General features: G+C 30.5%; 1 protein-coding gene across 1 annotated transcript in view; it reads left to right on the top strand.

Moving 5' to 3' along the window:
• The first annotated feature begins 1,244 nt into the window (after positions 1–1,244).
• The window catches only part of LOC147806860 (uncharacterized), a 94,014-nt gene continuing 75,489 nt past the window's right edge, over positions 1,245–19,769 (top strand). Inside the window, exons 1-3 of the mRNA XM_087167354.1 lie at positions 1,245–1,328; positions 2,863–2,921; positions 17,010–17,148. The gene's annotated coding sequence lies outside the window, so the exon portion shown is untranslated. The remainder of the gene's footprint in view (positions 1,329–2,862; positions 2,922–17,009; positions 17,149–19,769) is intronic.

Raw genomic sequence — 19,769 nt, 5'->3', positions numbered from 1 at the left:
AATTGTTAGTAAAAAAATAAGTTGTATTTCAAGAAGCTTCAGCTGACAACCATGATAGTAACACATATTAACATATATGCTTAATTTTTTTAAGAATACTGGTTATCAAAATAATTTAAAATACAAATTTATAAAAGAAAAAATAGTGTATATTTACTACCACTTTAAATATAAAATTAAAATTTTACGCCAAATGCGTAAAAGCTGGTAGGTATGCACTAACATATAACAAATTGCAAATTAAGATTGTTTCAAACTTGTTAAATCAAATAGAAATTATTTATTTTTATTTAAGTATTTTTTTTAAATTAATTTTTCCAAAATCTATATATTTTTTAAATTCTTTTTTCCAAAATTTAAAAAAGAAATGTGACTTAAAAGAATTTATAATATAAATTATTATGACTTTTAGTTTAAATTATAGTTAAACTGCAAAGACAGCTCAACTTTAAAATTAAATTTTCAAATGTTTTTTTTTTCTTCATTTTTGCATCAAATATTAGAAATCAATTACATCAGAATGCATTGATCTTTCCTTTCTTTTCCTTAATTGTTTTTTTTTCGCATAAAATTTTTAACTTTTTTAAAACAAAACATAATAGGACAAACAATTTTGTTGTAATAAGCTAACAATGTTTTTCTTTTCATTTAATTCAAAGCAGTTTGCTTAAAGAGTTTTTAACACAATTTTCCCACCAATTAGTCTGTTTATTTTCATCTGTAAGAAATTGGTTTCTCACTATGTTGTTCAATTCAGAGAAAGAAAAATGTCTTTTTCTCTTAAAGAAAATTTCTTTTTCTCTTAAAGAAAAATTTATTATCTCTCAAATGTTAGTTAATGCTACTATTATAAAACACCAAATTGCTTCTTCCTTATCAGGGTTGCTATTAAACTTCTCATTCATTCTGATGCAATTTTCTCCACTAATGTTTTTCTAACACTGTTTCTTACTATCTGCATACATTTTTACTTATTTAATTCATCTTAAATAAGATTTTTTAAGGCTCATTCTAAATAAAATTAAATGTATCATTCTTTTAACAAGAATACATTAAGTGGCAATATGGTTAAAGTAATTGTGATCCAAGGCATATTTATATTATTATTTTTTCTCTTATCCACAGTTTGTTAACATGTTTAAATATAATGAAACTTTTTTATTCAATTATTTCTTTTGTTAAAATCATGAATGATTTTGAACAAAAAATATGCATAATATCTTTAATTGGTGTAATATATTAATAGTGAACCCATGTGGCCCATAGAGACATGATCTGCTGCTATTGCCAATAGCTATTCTACTTGTGCAATCAATCGGGTTGGAACTGTAAGTAATTAGTTTTAATGTTCATATTTAATTTAATTTGTATTTATTTCTGTGATATTTATTATTCTACTTCCTTAATGTCAGTTGTTTATTTACATTGTAGTATCGTTATAATGGTTTTAATTAAAATAGGTTTTTATGTTGATATTTTATTTAATTAATATGTATCACTTTCAAATTTGATTTATATTTTTGAATTATTTATTTTTCTGCTTTTTTATTAGTTATTGTTTATCTACATTGCTATATTATAAAAATAGTTTCCATAGTTTAACTTCATTTATATATATGTTAACTTTTAAATTAATTTTTTTTTGTTGCCATTTCTTGGCATACCCTCCAACTGCTACGGAATTTCCGTAGTTTCAGAAATCTTCTTTTCAGACGGTAGCAAAATTAATGTCTTAATATTTAAAAAAAATTAATTTTAGCGTAACTTGTCCACTATTACTTATAAAAGTGCAGGCCATATGGCTAGATTCTTAAGTTCTGATAAAAGTTTTATGAGAGATCCATTTGGTTTAAAAATTTCTACTTTGGTTCGCTACCACTAGAAAGAATTATTTTCAAAATCCTCATGAGTTGGAGGGTATGTCTTGGTAAATTATTTGAGCTCCAATGTATATATAAGTGCTCCCAGCATTAAATAAAATTGCCTTCAAAGATAAAGAGGCTAGAATACACCACTGGGAATTTTTTTTTGACTTAAAATTCTTATTTTTTTTAATAGAATCTAACAAAGTATGGTAACTAAAAATGAAAATTATGCCTTGTGCGATGATAACTGAAAATTGTAAAAAATTTTTGCTTGTATGGTGTTTCTACTGGAAATTTATTGCATCAAAATCGTTATTATTTATAATCGTTATTATAAATTTATTCAAAATTGTTAATAAGCAATAAGTATAAAAGTATAACCTCTTCGATTCTTTTGGAAAATTTTCTTGGTTGTACACATTTTTATTTATTTATTACGATCGTATTATGTTAATATGCTGGAATAGCCTGGTATTCTCTTGTGTAAAATCAATTTTAATAGTATTCGTGTTTTGATAGAGGCATATAAAATTGTGTTGATTTTGTAAATGGAATATTTACTGACCGAGTACAGCGGTCAGTACAATCCTGGAATCCACTAGCTGCATTTTGTATTTTTAAGATGGATTTTGAAACTGAAAAAAAGAGGATTTTTTTATCACTGATATTTTTTATGTGTTCAGCGTTTTACAAAAATTATTCTAAAGAATACATTAAACCATTCCTGTTTGTTGAAAAAACTAATTTGTTTTAGCATATGATGATTTCACTAAAAAAGGCTGTAAGTGCTGAGGGGATTAACTAGAGTTGGTTTAGTAAAGTAAAAATTTCATCATGACATGAAAAAAATTACGTGAACTCATGGACTAATAGCAGGAAATATTTTAATTACGCGATTAATTTAGCGCTTTGTTTGAAAAATACGACTTTGGAAATGTCTTGTATTGTTAACAAAAAGATTCTTATTTAGAACTAAAACTTACTTTTTGTCTTTCAGATTTTATTCTCTCGAATCCATTCAGCAATGCAAGAAAGTTCCTTTGAATAATGAGCACGGTAAGATTTTTACATTTAATTACACTTTTTTAAATACTTATAACTGTGAATGCAAATTATCTTACAACAATGTGTCATTTTGACAATTCAAAACACACTTTTAAGAACTTGATGTGTTCAATTAAGTCCAGATTATCTTACAACAATGTGACATTTACACAATTCAGAACTTTTAATACTTGATGTGTTAAATTTATGTCGATGGCTCTATAAACATGGGTGCCACTCTTCAATCCTGGGGATTCAGCTGTTGCTCGCTTATTGTAATTAATCAGGTCGCTTATATTCAGCTGTTGCTCGCTTATTGTACTGCTCTTTTCACTTTTTCCAAACGTTTTGAAATGCTGGCCAAAGTTAAGATTATTAGCTCATTGGGAGACTCTAAGAAATTTGTTGAGCTTATAGATTAACATTTTAAATCATCCTTAATCAATGATAAAGAAAAATATTCCTTTTACAACGATAATCTTTATCATTAATTACTTATATTCATTATCTAATGATAATTTCAATAAGCTCATAAATTTATAGCCATTTAATGAAAAATGTTGAGCTCATATAATTAACAAGAATTATTTTAGGAAGTCATCAACTCAGTGTAATTCAATTAAAAATTCTGTTCTTGAATAATGCAGGAATTCCTTACTAATCTCAGGTTTACAAGTTACCTGAATAATTACAAGTTTTGGATTATTTTATAAAAAATTATAAGTTATAAGAAACATTCAAATTTTTGACTCGAATAAAAATATTGCTATGTTAATATTCATACTTAAGTAATACTTATTGCATACCTTCCTATTTGATAAATTGCATTTTCAATTCAGGTGTTATTTTTTTAATAACGCAAATACTAGACCGTTTAATTAATGTAATGTGAAAAAAATCCTTTTAAAAAATCGAAGGTACACCTGCCATGCGACGTTCTGTCTAGAAAAATATGAATGCTTACAAATTTTTAAGTCAGTTATCGATTTTCGATCTCTGCTCAGCACAATTTACTCATTTAATTTTTAAACTATATCGTTTTCATACGCGCTGAGACAGGAACAAAAATATTTTTTTTAATAGGAACCAGTTTTTCACAGCAAGCTAGCTATATTAAGCAGTAACTAAAACATTTGGCTCAGTTTAGACAGTACATTATACATTTAATTAATAATAACAATCATTGTAAATGTAATTCGTTTGTCTCTTTAAAAAAAATAGAGGCTATTTTGCAATGACAATCGACCAATTCTTGAATTAGCTTTTAGTAACTACTTCACTAATTTAAGGAGACGAACTTTGACGGAGAACTTAATTTAAACCTATGTTCAAAATTGTTTTGAATAACAAATTGGCTCACATTAAAAATAAGGGAATAATTAAGAAATATTTATGTTCACAAGAGTGAGTTTGTTTTTCCAAAAAAAAATTTTTTGTTTTTAATTTATTCATTTAACCTTCAACTTTTTATACCTATTTCGACATCGAATATTTAATTTAAGAAATGCGAAATTATCAAATAATTGCATCTTTTTGATTGTTTAAGGCTTTTTCATTTCCTCTTAGAAATTAAGTGCATAAAAATATGTTCCGCGTCTTTGAAATAACATGAATGTTTTATTAGTGTGCATTTATATGTGAAAGTGTGACCGGAAAGTGTGAAAGTTATGATCTATTTTACGTAATAGCTATTTTTAATTTCTAGTTATACGTGATTTTAATTACGTAATCTCTGTGAAAGTTCAGCCGCAGCCAAAGGCTCATTTTCATTGCATCCATTGACGAACCCGTGAAGATTTACACCAATCAAATTCGAAAAATTAAATCCGTTTGAACCGTACTTTTTTTCTCAACTAACGATAAAAATAGTTGCTATTATTTTTATCGTTACACTGCTTGTTTACACTACTCTAAACACTACGAAAAAGGAAGCGACTACAGTAGTTTCACTTGTAGTGGGGTAGTTCAAACTACTGTAAAAAATATTTGTTATTGTCTAAAACGAAATGTATCCTCTTGTTAACGTTTTTAAATGGCGTGAATAGTTTATAGGCATTTTTTACACTATCTAAGATCACATTAATATTTTTTTAAATAATTAATTAATATCTTAACCAAAGTTTGCCAATAATTTCGCTGGTCTTTGTTTATTTAAGAAGAAAGCTATCTTAAATTGTTGCACTAGTCATTATGGACGTATTTACTCAGGCCATTATTTATAATGGAAGTTTTTAAAAAGGGCTTTATTTTTCCCTTTTCCAAAATAAGATACTTTTTCTTTACCATGTTGATTTTCGCCATGAATTATGCAAAAAGACATTGTTCTATTCAACGTTTTCGAAATTAATTCAACCCCTATCAGGGGTCTGTCCAGACATTTTGTGAAAGGTCCGTTTTTCGTGAAATTGTGAAAAAATTACTCACATTCTTTCAACCAGGGTCCGCTTTTATGAATTTGTTTAAATAGGGTCCGTTATTGCAAAATTGTAATTGTAATTATTGCAAAATTACAATTATTTTAAATTGTAAAGATATACAAGATTATGCTCAACACTGTAAAATTATAATTAAAAAAATTAAATTTTAAAAAATAAACAACAATTGCTGCTTCTAAATTAGAGATGCAACATACAAATATTTGGTATTTAGCCTATACTGCTGAACGCATAATATTAAGTTCGGACGAATAATGGAAGAATCGTCTGCCGAAGACAAAACTTAATTCGTTTACATCCATCTTTCTTGTTTTCTGCCCTGGTAAAGGTTTATTCGATTAATAAAATAATAATGAAGATAAACAAATTTGTGAAGGGTCCGATTAAAAGAAAAATCATTTTGTGAAGGGTCCGTTTTTAAGTTAAAATATTTTGTGAAGGGTCCGTTTTCAAGTTAAAATATTTTGTGAAGGGTCCGTTTTTATGAAAAGATATTTTGTGAAGGGTCCGTTAACGGACCCAAATTTCATCTAAACAGACCCCTGCCTATCTACATCGTCGTACTGTTGGGCCGTAGTGTATGAAAAAAACCGTACATGTTTGATGAAATACTTGGGGGTCCGCATGTGCGTATACTGAGCTGTATTCGGTGGGAAGGATTTTTGTCCTCTCATGTGCAACTTTGCTGTATTTTGCAAGAGATTCTCAATTTCGGACTTCAATTTCCGCCCTCAGGAATCGAACCGCAAAAAATCTCTCGAACTTTTGCTGATTATGGGAACCAACTAAACAGTTTCAAATTTTTTTCCCTAATAGCGATAGAAAATTTTATTTCTCTTGTTAACTTCACCGTGGATGACGAGCCATCGTCTTCGCCATTGGAAAGCAAATGGCCTTCCCGTGATATTCTGTTTACAGTTCAGTACCCTTATCTTCGAACTTGACTTTGGGATCATTCACTAATTACATATTTCCATGTGGATCTCCAGAGCATTGAAGAATCCCAAAGCTTCATCACCTAAGAACTTCCATCTTTCTTTTATTCATTAAATTTAAGAATTACTTGAGAATTTTAGGATTAATATTTCCTAATTTCGTCCACCAATTGCATAAATATTTCATAAATTTTTTTTGTACTTTAGTACTTTTTTCCCATTGGCAAAATGAATCTTTTTTTGAATTTCAAGTTTTCCCCACTTTTCAGCTTCAATAATCTAGAGTAATAGTAAACAGTGTGCATGCGTTGCTGTGGCAACCGTTGCTGTTTGATAATTTTTTTTAATTCTTTTGTTCACTTTTAATTTTGTTACGCGTTAATTCGGTGAGTTTGTTTTTGAGATATGGGATCAGAGGGATCCCATTAGCATTTCTTGAGTTGTGTTCAAACCGGATCGTTTTCATTACTAATTCAGGTGAATATCACAAATGAAGGGAATCCAACCTGATTGACATGGTCCCAAAAGTTAGAGTTGTAGCAAGAAAAATGCGATACCGAGGCCTAAACTTACCGAGGCTGGAAAAGCCAAAGAACGTAGACGGGGGAATACCTTAAACGTTACACACAAACGGGAAAACGAAGGATTCCGTTCGCAAACATGAAGCCCGTCTCTCACAAAAGTACCAAAGTGGTTGAGAGAATTGAACCCGACCAAATGGTGGCTCTCCGAACCCCGTTCATGTAAATACGAGAATTGGTGTTGATCACCAGTTGGGGATGAAAAGATCCATTGTCAACTTACACAATAACTTGCACAAGACCGTAGACAGTCTTCCACGCAGTATAAATGATTCATTCACTATTCATGTAAAATTGAAAAAAAAGCCTAGATTTCAAGTCATATTTCATGTATGAACTTGTGAATCCGAAGCGGGTGTATGATGCAGCTTTCAATCTCCATCAAACACCATTGTACCCATCCGAAAATATTAATAATGATCTCGATTGGCTGCTCATTGTCTATTCAGTCGTGAAAGGAATTTACACAGAATGTGTCTGAGCTGCATTTAAATATGTCTTCAAAATTGTATACAGAGCAGTTCAGGATTAAGAGTTAAAGATGTTCAAGATGAAAACACAGTGAAGTTTATTTTCCCCAAAAAATTAGACAACAGCCATTTTGTCAATGGATAACCTGCGATTTTATTGTGAATTGTATTTTAAAGTTTTATTAATTATGGTATTATTAATTTTAAAATTTTCAGTATTTTTAAGTTGTTTTATGAGAACTCAATAATAATTAGAGGCAATATTTTAAAGAAAGTTTGAATTAAGGGGTTTTTAATATTTTAAATGCAGCAAAAAAAATCCAATGTTTAGGTATGTAAACAAATTCAGGTTTGTTAGTCCAAAAAACTTCAATTAATCTCTTAATGATTTCATTTGTAAACAATTGAAATACAAAAATTCAATTAAATCATATTTGTTAAAAGTTAGGAATGCAATAACCATGTAATAATTTACTTCTAACAAAAATGCTTAGCTTCTAAACTCATCATATTTACATTTCAAAATTACTAAAAAATATTTTCGATCATTTCATTAACACTAAGGAAGTTATTTTGATTGCTTTTTAATTTCAATTAGAAAAACAATGATGAATATAATGACACAATTTCTTAGAATTTTGTGACTTTTTGTACAACGTATAATTTTTTTATTGTAAATATTTACTAATAACTTGTTATATAACTAAACTATTTAAAAAAATATATAAAATTAATTTTAAACAAATTTCTCTTTCAACATAGTTAGTTATTCTTTAACAATCCAGTTATTTTGACTACTTTTGGGCAATATAGGTGTATACTAAGTTTCAGTCTTTCTAGTGTTGAAGAAATACTGAACCAAATAACAAAAATGAATATTTTTAGGGTCCATGCACTAATTTACGTATGTAATATGAATTTATTTTAGTTTGCTTAGTTTGCTTAATTTTTTACATATGTTTACACAAATTCGGTATGATCAATAATATTAATCTTGTTAATGTTTCGTTGGATATGCTTTTATAAATAACTTTTATTTAAATCTGAAAAATACACTCAATAACCTTTTCAAAATAATAGTTAAATTAAAATTTTGAATTTTTTTACATAATTAAATAAAGTAATTATTGATTTAAAAATAAAATGAGCCACTTAATATTGAATAGCTTAAAAAGTGTGTATAAATTGTTTTTGTGGTGGCTAATGTAATCAAGAAAAAAAGTTCTTCATCATCCAATAGTTATTTTATCATGATCAGTTAAATATCTTTGGAAATTATTTTGCATTTTGGTAATGTTTCTATGAAGAACTTTTAACAATAGGAAGAAGACATTTTTTATTACTGTTCATATCCTAATTACAGTGTTGGATTTTGTCGTCACAGTGTTGGATTTTGACGGCTTTTGATTAAGCACGTCAAAAATCTGTCGAAGGATTTCAAAAATTGTCGAAAGCTGACAAAAATCTAGGACAAGTTTCTTTCTTCCTAGGACAAGTTCGCCAATAATTGATCTTAACTTATTAAAAAAAAAAAAGCTTCTTGACTCTTAATGCTTGTTATTGCTACTTACGCTACTTATGTGTAGATTCGAAGATAATGTCTAATCATGCGACTGAGGTTTTGAGGGATATTCAGGCAGCCAAAGAAAATTTTTCCGTCTAAAAAAGTTCCTACAAAACTTTTTATTATTAAAAAATGTGTCACTTTGTATAATTTTACTTGTTAAAAAAACGTTAAATGTCAATTTGTGTATTTATTAGTTAGAATTCCTTAAGTTTATGAGTGGTATCTTTAATTTAATAAACTATTACTTTTTAAAATATGCAGTCGGATCTCTATTTAATGAAGTCGTTAAATCCCGATAAGAAGTTCGTGACATGAAAAATTCGTTAAATAGAAAATCACCTTTCGAAATACTTCAACAACACGAAACAGGTTTCAAATTCATGAACATTGGACATAATTAAAATAGTAATTGATACACCTTTGTCTTGTAAACTAGTATCTGCTATTTATTTTGCAAATCTTAGCCATAAAAGAAATCTACATGTAAAGCAAGAATAGAGCAAAACATTACCCAGTGTTACAGTATAATGCTACATACATTTTCAACTAAAAAAGCTGAATTTATTTACGAAATTATAGCTGCATTAATTATAAAAGTAATTTTAATTTCATACAAAATGCGCTCTTATGTTGAATTGATAAAATCAGCCAATTTTGTCTGAGGTTTTCGTCTGAATTGCAAACAAAAAGGGATTTTACTGCTTTCTCGAAAATTTGAAAGTCAATTCAATGTCATTTCTCACATAAAATGCGCTAACAAGTTTTAAATGTTCAGAAATAATAATGGGAAAGTGGATCTCAAAGAAAAGTTCGATATATAGAAAATTCGCTTCGATATTTGGAAGTTATTTTACGAAGAAATTTTCAAAATGGTTTTGGTTCCTTGAAAAAAATCGGAAAACTGAGAAATTCGCAAAATGGAAGTTCCTTAAATAGAAGTCCTGCTGCATTTAGATTTCTAAAATTTTTTAACATATGCTCGTTTATTCAAGAATTATGTAAAGTCAAACAAATGTCTTTTCTTGTATATATTTAACTTTCCAAAAATATTTTTCAAAAGGTATGGTACTAAAAGAAAGAGAAATGATAAAATTTTGGTGAAAATTTCGATAAAATATATTAGGGGCAGAGATTTTTCTGCACTCCTGCTTATATGTGCAGGAATATATCCTGTAAATCATGAATATAATATATTACCTTATAAGTAATCTAATTATAATTTACAAAATATATAAATGCTTGATTAAATAAGTTATAATTTCTTAAATTAATCAATTTATGGGTTCAGTTGAGTTACTATCAATATTCAGTACAGTTATTAAAATTAATTTCTTAATTATCTGTTATTTTATAATGTTTTAATAGTTTAATAGGTCAACATTCTAGTCTATACAGCTAAGCATCAAACAAAACAACAGTTTCAAATATCGGTCTTATTCATATAAATATAAACTTGGAATACAGATAGCTCTAAAACTATTTTTTTGTAATCCTTTGCTTTTGGGAAACGAAGAGTAAAAATGGAAGTAAATGAAAACTGATTTTACATATAAAGAATAAGATCATTGTTAAGTGTTTTTGTATTTTTATTTTTAATAGTCTAACAATTTAAGTTATTGGATAAATTTCAGTTTGATATATTTTTATTTATAATTATTTAATATTTTCTGCACCAAAATTTGTGATTTTGGCAGTAATTTTCAAAATAAAAAAAGTTTATGTTAAAATAATTCAAGAACATAATTGATGGAGCACTTGCAATTTTACATGTATGGCAATTTAAAAATACTTCATATTTATAATAGCTAATAATTATCGTTACGCTAAAATTTTGAGTTTTTGACAATTGTCAAAACTATGTCAAAATTGTTTTTTGACATTGAAACTAGATAAAAACATCAATTGTCGAAAACTTGCCAAACCTGTCTAATTATGATATGCTTAAAAATATTTTTTGCTTATAGTGTTAAAAATATTTTTTGCGTGTTTGAAAAGTGCTTAAAAGGTGCTTATTTTTTGTTGAAAAATTTGGCTACGCACACTGAATGAGTTTGACACTTATGAATAAAGAACAAGTTTGACTTATTCTTTAAATTGCAAGGAATTTATTCTATTTGAGAAATATTTATTTTTGCATAAATTTAGTTTCAATATTTTGTTACTTAAAAGTTTTTAATCTCTTTACGTTATTCAAGAATAAGTTATGTAGTGAAAAATATGATGCATGTCGTTCATAATTTCTCTTCGACACTTATAAATGAAGCCTATCATCTACTAGAATTCACTCAGGCAAAATGTTTGCTAAGTATAATCCTGTTGAAAAAAAATTTTTTTTTAAATATTCATATTTATCTTTAATTCATATTCACCTAGCAATTAAAAATGCTTAAAAATGTGTACAAATAATGAAATTTTATCATTAGTTACAAAGCTTAGAGGAATACCGAGGAATAATTTTTTTGAATGTTAGTAGCCAGCATGCTGATGGACAAAAGTGATTTTGGGCACTTTCAATTTATGCAATCTTCAAAGAAATACTAACACATTTTTCTGCAAGTTTATATATAAAACTGTGTTATAAAATCTATTTAGTTATTAAAGTCATCAGTGAAACAATAAAAATAAAAATCTATATTGCACAATATTATATGCCAAAAAATACGGACCAGTCTTTCACATACGTTTTTCAAAATGTTCTAAGCTATTCATCGTGCTGAAAAATGCTATTGCTTTTGAGGGGAATTTTATAGGCCACATTTCATTGGTTAAACTTTTTCACTGTTGCATTTGTCGGATTTTTCATTTAAGACATTTAAGGAGAACTCAAACATGATCCTTGCCCTTAATGGTTGGAAAATATTAACACAGAAAATTTGTCTTACAATTCTGAGAAATTTAAAAATATTAAAATTGGATTATTGTCAGTTATAAAAGGACTCACAACCATTGGGAATGAGTTTGTCTGTGTAAACTACGGTGCAATACCCATCCGAATTGAGTGCTGAAAAACTCCAAACATTGTGTGAGTCAATTTTATTTCAAGCTTATACTGAAATAGGCATTCATGCACACCTGCAGTGAAATGTGAGTGAGCATATTTGTTTTAAGTTGTGTAATAAATATAGTTACGTTTTAATTAGAAGATTTACATAAAATGGTCAATTCCACTGAATAGTTTTATAATATTTAAATTTCATTCGTCTAGCTAGTCAGCCTAGTTTGAGTTCATCTAAATCATTGGTTCTCAACGGGGGCGATACCGCCCCCCTGGGGGCGGTGGGACTATGCTGAGGGGCGGTGAACTTGTTTTGGGCAGTAGGGGGGCGTTGGGTATGTCTTGGGCGGAAGGGGGGCGTTGAGCATGTTTTGTCATTCAAATTTAATTTTAAAACTTACAAATAAAATTATTAAATAAAGATTAATTTAATAAAAAAATTATAATAAAGAAAAAAAGATTAAATTAACATAATAAATAAAGATTATCCTATACACTATTTGAAACAGCAATAAAACGAACTTCACGACACCTATTCTTCGATCCAAACCAACACAGCTCAGCGCATGAGCCAGTAGTTTTTGCCTCTGACTCATTCAAGCCTTTTGGTGGAAATTGCAGTACATGCGCTTTCAGTATGAATGTTTGATTGGACCCGTGTTTCTTATAATGGTTTTCGTTAGCTTTCTTGCGGTTTTTTTCCCCAGTTTCGATTAGATCTCATAGTTTATTTGGCCAGGTACGTACGCGAATTAGTTCTTTATAGTATCATAAATTATTTATTAATTTTGAGAAATGGTTGATTTTTTTTCATCGTTTGTACTTTGCTGACACCAACAATGTCGGTTGACAAAAAGAAGTGTCATGAATACAGTGTCACGTACTTGAAGTTGGGATTTGTTCAATTACTGTTGAACTCTCAATTACCTATGTGTTTACTTTGTAATAAAGTTTTATCTAATGAGGTAAGGAAATCTTACCGTTAGCAAGAGCATTTGCAAAAAACTAGATACAGATTTGTCATTTTTGACGAACGTCTTTTTTCACGTTTCTGAAGGCACCTTCGGTTTCAGGGTTACTAGTAACGTCATCACAAAAATGCGACGATGGTTTGATCGCTTCTTATAATATATCAAAATTCATTGCTAAATCTGGGAAAGCTCAAACCATCGGAGTAGAGTTAATACTGCCGGTTGTCAAGGAAGTTTTAGAAACAGTTTTACATCATCCAATGTAATAAAAAACTATACCATAAGCAACGATTCAGTGCGGCGACGAAATGATGAGATGGATGAAGAGGTTGAAATTTCTTTATGCAAACTTTTGATGTCCAACGAATTTTCTCTTCAAGTTGATGAATTCACCTTGCCAGGTAATGCAGGCTTTACTGTAGGCATAGGTCCGGTTTGTAAAGGAAGGGAAAATTATTCAAGATATGCTTTTTGCAGGAAGCTTGATTTTAGATATCAAAGGTAAATCTATTTTCAGTACTGTCAAAGATTATTTTAAAGAGAAAAACATTCCTCTTGCGAATATTATGTCCATTGCCACTGATAGGCTCCTGCAATGGTGGGTCGACATCGTGAGTTTATCACCCTTTTGGAAAGGGAGGTACCAGATATTTTAGCTGTTCACTGCATGATTCGCAGACAGTATTTAGTAAGAACAAATCTCAGTGACCGTTTGCATCAATCATTGCAATATGCCGTATCTGCTGTGAACAAAATTCACAGTAATGCTCTCTAAGATCGATTATTTAGACAACTGTGTAAGAAAATCGATGAAGAATTCAATCGCTTGCAATATACACCGAGATTCACTGACTTTCAAAAAGCTTCTGTCTCAATAGGTATTGGAATCTTTTCGACTCTGTGCTTGAGTTCCTCGAAAACAGAAATGTAGCTCTAAGAGACAGATTGCTAGAATTTAAGAAAGACTTTGGCTGATTTATCTGTAAAATTTAATGGCATTAATTTTCAACTTCAAGGCGACGAGCTCGATACGATCCCTACAAAATAAGTTATTTTCGCCTTTCTAAAAAAACTGATTTTGTTTCAGCAGAATTTTGGTTGGAATGAGTTTAGCCATGCAGGCAAAATTCTCTCTGATGATGCACATGCACAAGAATATTGTCAACACCTTGACTCTTTGCTCATGGACTTTTCTGACCATTTTAAAGATGTTTTGTTCCCTCGAAGTCCCTCAATGGGTTCATGAACCCTTTTGTAAATATTGAAACAGCAGAGGTTCAGATTTACGAGGAATTGCTCGAACTTTTAACTAATGAAACTTTGAAATGGTGATCGCCTCACAGAATTTTTACTTAACACTAAAAAGACTGAAATACCTATATTGCTCAAAAGCAGTCAAAATGACTGCATAGAATAACTAATGAATAAAGAAAGCGTAATTAATGTATAAAGAAATTTGTTTAAAATAAAATTTTATATTTTTGTTATTATTTTCAGTTATATAACAAGTTATTTGTAAATATTAACAATAAAAAAATTATATGTTGTACAAAAAGTCACAAAATTCTAAGAAATTGCGTTATCATTGTTTTTTTAATTGAAATTAAAAAGCAGTCAAAATGACTTCCATGGGCAATCTAGTGTTAAAGGTCACAGTCGTCTCTATCTTGGACTGTAGACTATCGCTAAAAATTTTTTAATTGCCTTCCCTGCCTCCTGACTTGTCGAATGTGGATTCAGTGCTGTTACGGATCTTGTCACAAAAAGAAGAAATCGACTCGAAATTGTGCAAACGTGGGTATTTGCGTCTTCATCTCACTAAAAGTATTGAACCGAGCGTTAAGGAATTGGTTATGAACCAATAAGTACAATCATCCCACTAACATAGTTACTTGAATGTTTCGTTGATACTACTTTTTAGTGTAACAAAATTATTTTGGGTGTTATTTTAATTATCTAATATAGAATAAATTATTCTTTTTAAGCATAGGTTTCTTAGTTGTATTTTTTTTTTCATTAAACGTATTTATTTTGATCATAACAAATAGACGGCGATTACCTGCCGTGAGAAAATTATCGAGTTAATTTATTCCTTTTTAAAAAACCAAACAAATTCAAAGCGTAAAAAAATTGCTTAAAAAATTTGCCTCTTATAATTCAGCACACATCCCTCCGTCCCCATGCTTAAAATAACAGGATTTTTATTAAGGGGGGCGTTGAAATATTTTTTTGCTCCTTAAGGAGGCGGCAACGTTAAAAAGGTTGAGAACCTATGATCTAAATGTTTCTCTTTGATGTGTGCAGGTTCGATTTGCAAAAAAAATTTATTTTAAAAATTAGTATACTGTGAATGACCGAAATTCGTGATTGTTAACTTCCACCGGTGAATGTTTACAATTATATAGTCGCTAGTAAGAGTTCGAAATATTTACTACAGTTCGTCTAAAGGAAGAATTCCCCTAGTCTTTTGTCTACACCCATGGCGGTGACTATGGTAACGAGTTATAACTATTTTACGTAGGGGTGTGGGGTCACTGTTTAGGACAGGTTTTGACTCTGGTCGACTAGAGAAAAGGAATCTTTTTTTCTTCGGTCTATTATGTCAGCCCTAAAGAGAATAGAAGCTATTCCGCACTGAAATGCGCTATTCTAGTTTCGTTGCAGCAGACGGCCTCAGACATTGTGGTGGGGGAGTTCTTACCATAGACAAACTAAAGGTCTAGTTAAGTGCATACATCCATGTTTTTTTAAGGTCAAGGTTGAATTTGCACTACTAGGGTTTAGTCTGAGTTTCCATATTTATTTTTGATATGAAGCTGAATAATGGTTTTCATGGAAATGAAAACAAATGCTATAAACGTTATAGATATATGTTGCTATGAATGACGGAAATTGGTGATTTTAAAGTTGGCAGTCACATAGTCTGTTTGGTAAATGTCCGAATTTTACACTAGGTCTAGTTTTTTGCCTCTACCCGGTATACATTTGTCTGGTATGCCCTATATCATTGTTTTTTTTTTAAGGTCAAGTGTCACTTCCCAGTATGCATTTAACCGGTACTCCAAACACTGATGTTTCTCCAAATCTATTTTCATCAGATATTAAAATATCGAATTCATATAATAATACAAACGAATAAGTTAATATGAAATCGGATATAGGAAATATTTCGGACAATCACCAACATGACTATGTGATTGTGAACATTTACTAGTGAAAGTCGACATTCTCTTGATTTTGATTATTCACGGTAACATATATATGCAACCTTAGTTAATGATTCTTACTTGTTGTATAATAAAAATAACTTTACCGACTCACATCTGTATCATATCTTACTGAACTCGTAAATTTTAGAGTTGCTGAATACCAAAATTGTGGTCCGAAACTATCTTTGGTTCTTTATGTAGCAAAGCACTTAGGTACCAAGAGTTATGTACAGTGATTCACTTTAGTGTAAAGTAGATGCCACCATTTTCGGCATTGAGATGATTTTTGCTCTACACAAGTCAAAATTTTTGATGGTTTTCCATTGATGGAACGACATAATCTCGATAACCATCAGTAATTCTATCATGAACCATCATATTTTTTTATGGTAACCAACATAAGTAACTATCACCTCAATCTAGGAATTCGATGATGTTCCAACATAAGAATAGCAATCTGTTCTCGTGGTTTGTTCCTTTTGAGCCATCAGAATTTCCATCACAGTATCTTGGAAATCAAATGTTGGAACGATCATGAACAACCATCACCTAAATGTAGGAATTCGGATTGATTTATGAAGGTTCAAAATAAAAAAAAATCAGATTGTTTTGATGGTATTTTCCTGAGAACCAACAAGAATTCCCATCAAGGAAATGTATAGTTGAGAAAATCATGGGTTGCTGATCCATGAGAGTCAAACTTCTCTTGATGGTTAAGCGTCATAGTACTAAAGTATTAGTTTCCATCATAGAATGATGGAAGTTTGTTGGCATATCGAAAACCGTATACATGTAATGGAAAATCTTGGATGATGGTGACCATTAAATGATGTTGGACCATCATGAATCACACTGAAACTATAAAAAAAAATTTAATGCGACCATCAAAAATTTTGATATGGGAAAATTTGTAACAGAAAAACGATGTCTCTTGCAGGAGAAATGGCTGTTGCAGTTGGAGAGTAAAGATGACAAAATTTGTCCTTCTCAGTGTGTTTTTATAGAGTGAATAAGAAGTGGTTGACTCTAACACGTACACCTTTTGCTATCATCAAGCATGTCAGTAGATATCACAGGTAAATATAAATATTTAAATAAATCTTTAAAAAAAATATTTTTTATTTCGAGATTTTCCTTAGAAACGTTCAGGACCTTTAAATATTCTAATTTGGAGCATTTTTTTAATGGCGTGCACTTGGGCTTATTTCCTATTGGCCTCAGAATTGCTCCTCACTTATCGCTACCCATTGGGCATCTGTATCTAAGCCTCGACGGTGGAGTATCGACGTCCATGTCATTGAGCCACAAATCCGTTTATAGGGCTGGTTACATTTTATAACCGTCGTTGAACAGCCGACCCAATTTTATGGGTTTACGACTACCAATGTTCAACTCCGTAGCCTTGTAATTTTGAGCCCAATCCAGAAGACAAGGGAACTCCTGGGTCGAGTATTGGGAGAAATTTGCCTTCGTGGAGGACTTTTTAATGGAGCTAACCAGCATTTGTGTTACATGGAGAGAGAGACCACGAGAACCTCCAACGGTTAGCCTTACTGCAAGGGGACTCTAACCCATGATCCGTCTACCACTGAGGATATTTCACGTTAGCACTGTGGTCGGTGCAAGCCGGATGCGGAATTCGTATCGACTAGGATTCGAACCCGGTTTGCCTCATTGGATAACGCGATATTTCCTGAGCCATCGCTGCTCGGCTGGTTACATTCACACAATCATTCAGAAGAACGGACGGGATAGCCTGGTTGGTAGGGCACTGGATCCATGTCCAAGAAGTCGTTGGCCCGATCCCCGCCCGTCGACGACTCTCCATATAGTAAATGGTGACCAATGCACGCTAAATCTGTCTAGTCACAAAGTCCTCCCTGTTCCCGTAACAAATAATACTTCTAGGGATACAGATCCAGCAGTCTCCTTGTCTTCTGGATTGGTTGGAAATTACAAGGTTACGGAGTAGAACATTAGTAGTCGTAAACCTAAATTTGGCTCGTCAGCTGTTCAACGATGGCCATAAAATAAAATAAAATCACTTAGAAGAAAGGACATTAGAATACAGGGAGAGAGAAAGTTGTATCCATTCTTATCGTGATATTCAAACCCACAGCAATTCGCCCCTTAGTTCAGTACAGTAAAAAAAAAATTTCTAACATAAAAATGCTCTTCATGAAAGTGTTAACCCTGTAGTACTAGCAGATGTTGCTGTATGATTTTCCAACATTTTAAAGTCTCCATGTGCAGGTTATTACACAGGCATTTACTGTTAGTGTCTAAATAATATTTTCTTTAAGAAATAAATGTACACTTTTTATTTTCTTTAAGAACACTTGTGTCGGCAATATGAAATGAAAATAAAAAATATGTAATTAAAAATTATCATGTTTTATTTAAGATTTGCAATTTTGATTATATTATTTGCTAATTTAAGCATAATGTTAGCTTGTAATCTGTTTGTATGAAAAATTAGTGAAGGAGATAAGAGTTAGTGTTGTAGATGAGGCTAGAGGGGACATCTTAAATAATATAATTTTTTTTAATTATAGGTCAAATTTCTTCTGTGAGATATTTTAGTTTGGCATTAAAGAAAACGGACCATTCTAAATAACTTTTCATTTAATGATCGGATCTTCACGTTCTAGGACCCAATCTTAATGGTTCGAGGGGGTGACCTCAAATATGCTAATTAATTAGTGCAGACGATTTTGAGTTTCGAAATCAGACTGGAAAACGTATTCGTTTTATAAATATACCTCTTTTTTTATACGGATTTGGATTTCTGTCCCCCAAAATATATGTGGTGGCAACAACCTGAGAAATATGGTCGTAATATTTTGATCAAGAGAACGGTTTAATTTGGACCCCTTAATGTAGGGGTGCACAACCTTTTTGAGTGATGGGCCACTTTCACAGGAGGTTGACTAACGAAGGGCCGCACATGTATTCAGACATGTTGATGGCAAATGTACTAATATTTATTTTAACATTAGTGCTCTAATTTTTTTTATCAATAAACTTAGTAATATATTTGTAGAAAATTAAAGGTGTTCAATTATTAGAATTCATTCAAAAATAGATTTATTGAGATAAATAAACATTAAAGAAAAGAAATGTTTTTTATCATATTATGCAATACAAAAATTCATATCAAAAATAAATTCTAATAAAAAAAACTTACATGCTCACAGAATGAAAGTAGGAAAAAATTTAGTACATATAACAGGGTGTGTAGCGTTTTTAAAAAGTGCTTAAAGGTGCTTATTTTCAACTTTCATTTTTTAAAAGCCCTTAAAGGTGCTTTTTTCATTGGATGATTTTAAAAAGTGCTTAATTTTCCCCTTTTCAAAATGAGATTTTTCCTTTACTATGTTTATTTTCGCTTCGAATTATGTGAAAAGACACAATTCACATTGTTCTACGTTTTCGCAATTAATTCAACCCCTATCTATTTCGGCGTATTGTCAGTCCGTAGCGTATGAAAACGCCATTCGTTTTACGCGATTCAAAATTTCAGTGATATTTGACTATTTTATTTTATTTTATTTTATATTTTATTTTATAACCGTCGTTGAACAGCCGACCCAATTTCATGGGTTTACGACTACTAATGTTCAACTCCGTAGCCTTGTAATTTTGAACCAATCCAGAAGACAAGGAAACTCCAGGATCAGTACCCCCAGAGGTATTT

The sequence above is a fragment of the Parasteatoda tepidariorum genome, chromosome 7, assembly GCF_982258835.1.
Source record: "Parasteatoda tepidariorum strain Cologne lab strain chromosome 7, Ptep-v5.0, whole genome shotgun sequence".
Lineage (NCBI taxonomy): Eukaryota > Metazoa > Arthropoda > Arachnida > Araneae > Theridiidae > Parasteatoda > Parasteatoda tepidariorum.
Note: the sequence above shows the minus strand (reverse complement) of the source record. Positions and strands in the feature narration are given on the sequence as shown.